Below are 3348 nucleotides of genomic sequence, written 5' to 3'. Positions count from 1 at the left end.
TCCATAGCCACAGTGCTGAAACAGTGTAAAATTATCATCTGGGATGAATGTACCATGGCACACAAACATTCGCTTGAGGCGTTGAACAGGACATTGAAAGATATTAAAAACAACGACAAACTATTTGGTGGCACTCTGTTAGTCCTTTCAGGTGACTTCAGACAAACACTTTCCGTCATTCCACGTTCAACATACGCTGATGAAATCAACGCCTGCTTAAAATCATCGACATTGTGGCGTAATGTTGAAATAGTACAGCTGAAAGTAAATATGCGCGTTCAAATGCTTCAAGATCCATCCGCTGAAACATTCTCAAAACAACTCTTAGATATCGGCGATGGAAAAGTCACTATAGCTGTAACTGGATACATAAAATTAGCGAATGATTTCTGCACAATCATTGATTCGCAAGATGCTCTCATTGAACAAATATTTCCCGATGTACACACGAATTACATAAATCTCGAGTGGCTTGCAGAAAGAGCAATGTTAGCTGCAAAAAATGTGGACGTTGACATTTTAAATCTGAAAATACAACAGTTATTGCCAGGGGACTTGGTATCATATAAATCTATTGATACAGTTTGCGATGACACTGAAGCTGTAAATTTTCCAACAGAGTTTTTGAACTCACTAGATTTGCCAGGCATGCCACCACATAGCTTACAATTGAAGGTTGGATCTCCAATTATTTTGCTTCGTAATTTGAACCCGCCACAGCTATGCAACGGTACGCGATTAGTCATTAAAAAATTAATGAAAAACGTTATCGAAGGTACCATTTTAAATGGCAAGTTTCGAGGTGAAAATATATTGATACCACGAATACCTATTATACCCACATATGTGCCAATTCAATTTAAGCGTATTCAATTTCCGATTAGATTGGCATTTGCAATGACTATTAATAAATCCCAAGGCCAAACAATGTGTGTTTGTGGCTTAGATTTGAGCACACCATGTTTTTCACACAGACAATTATACGTTGCATGCTCTCGAGTGGGTAAACCATCAAGTTTGTTTGTATTAGCTAAAGACGGGCTAACAAAAAATATTGTTCATGCTGCAGCATTAAGAGATTAATATTATGTAATTAATTAATTATATAAATAATTATTACTTTTAATAAATTAAAACAATTAATGTTTGGTGTTTTTTTATTTTTAAACAACATTCCCTCATCGTTCACAGCGCTCCAGGCCTTTTTCACTCATATTCCACATCCTTATACACTTCCAATAAGTTAGTAATTTTTTTTCTAGAAATACACTAGAAATTCTCTAGAAATTATTCACATGGCAAAACAACGTTTGCCGGGTCAGCTAGTATATATATATATATATTTATATATATATATTTATATATATCTATATATATATAAGCGAAATACCACTCACTCACTCACTCACTCACTCACTCATCACGAGATCTCCGAAACTATTCGCCCGATTAACTTGAAATTTAGCATAGTTAATCCATTCGTGATTTTTACTAACTCATTGATACACTACTAAGCCTGTACAACCCGGCGTGAGTTATGAGCACTGATGTTCACTGAAAATTAAATTTCAGCTCACACCGGGACTCAAACCCACGCCTCACCAGTCTCAAGCAAGCATGACGAGCGTTGTACCGCTTAGCCATGGGACTGTCTACTAAATGGTAGTGAGTTTGAATGAATATTTTTAGACAGGGGCAGGCAGTTTTTAATTAAAAGTTGATGAAATTTTCTTTTATATTTATACCATTATAATTAAGGACGTTTTTCATGGTATCTTGAAATATCCTGATTCTGTAAAAAAACATATAATTAAAATTTTTTATTTCATAAGCTTTCCTTCATTTGTGTTTGTCATATAAATATTGATGTGATTATTAAATTTATTAACTGTTGAATAGTGTCAAAAAATAAATATTTTTTTCCTCACTCTGTAAGTTATTATGTTGTTTCAGCTTTTAACGCTGACATTTTTTAAATATATTTCTGAACAGTTATTTGAAATGAACTGTGGCCTTGCATTGATGATATACATGGATTCTTTTGAATTTATTATCACCGTGATAAGTGACGTGTTATTTTTTTTAATCGAGCGAAAAAATATTAATTTGTAAATGAAATTTTTTAAAGCGTTTATTTAAAAAATTTTTTTATTCTGAAAATTAACTACAAATAACTAAATTTAATGTGAAATATCAATAGAGTTCAGCACTCTACACTGTTTATAAAATAATAATTGAACAGCATTTACATCATTTGTCCGGAAGAAAACGAACGAGTATATACGGTGAAAAGAAGTTGATTTTACCGTGAGTTGACGGTCGAACGATCGTCGAACTATAGTAGGTCCACAGTGATATCACTATGAGTTTATGAGGTGTTCACTTTGAAAAAATCATTTTTCCGCAGTAGAAGCACGCCATACTGACAACAGAAATGCTAAAGTTCCACGAATTAGGAACGGTCTTTTCACCATAGAACTGCTGATAAGTCAACATTTATTTACTATCCGTAGTTAGTGACGCAACAGAACGAATATACTGTTTTTCGACAGTGATTTCACCGTACTACAACCCTAACTAGATAGTGAAATAGCCGTCACGTGAAACGACCGTGAATCGACCATCTTTTCACTATGGAGTCACCGCGGATTTACCGTAAGCATGAAACCACCAGGGAACTCTGAAATCTTTTTCTCACATTAGTGAAAAGTCACAATCGTACGTAAGGCTGATGTCATTTTGAAATCATCTTTATACCCTTTTAAAAAAGAAAGTATTGAAGATAATAAAAACCATTTATGAAAAAACCAATACTTTTCAATTTTTTTGCCATACTTGTTTTTATCAGGATACGTCAGTGTTAAGTTACGGTTCGACATGATATTGATGTAATTTTAGAGTAATGGTTTTTGATCATAGATTCGTTGGAATCAAGCAGTAAAAAATTCATTCAAAAAAAGTATAGGACAAGGGAGAGGACAAAACAGAATATACCTACGGAAATATTAAGTTTTTCAGGATCCAAATACCGTAAATCGTCTTCATTTTAATTCTGTTCAAAATGAATAGCAGTAATTTTTAACTGCCGTTTAGAAAAAGATTTTTTATTTTTGCGGGCAAAACGGGGTACTCCTCAAGAAAATTCAAAAATAATTTTTCACAAAATAAGTATCTGCTTTGACAAAATCAAATTCTTGCGAACAATTTTGCTACAAAAACTTAGTTTTGACCTGATGAGTATGAGAGTAAATTATAAGGCAATTTTTTTTTTAAACATTGTATTTTTCAATAATTATTGTATCTTCAATGGGAAATGAAAAATTTAATAGTGAGAAAAAACCGTGATCA

This window comes from Cotesia glomerata, linkage group LG3 (assembly GCF_020080835.1).
Source record: "Cotesia glomerata isolate CgM1 linkage group LG3, MPM_Cglom_v2.3, whole genome shotgun sequence".
NCBI lineage: Eukaryota > Metazoa > Arthropoda > Insecta > Hymenoptera > Braconidae > Cotesia > Cotesia glomerata.
Note: the sequence above shows the minus strand (reverse complement) of the source record.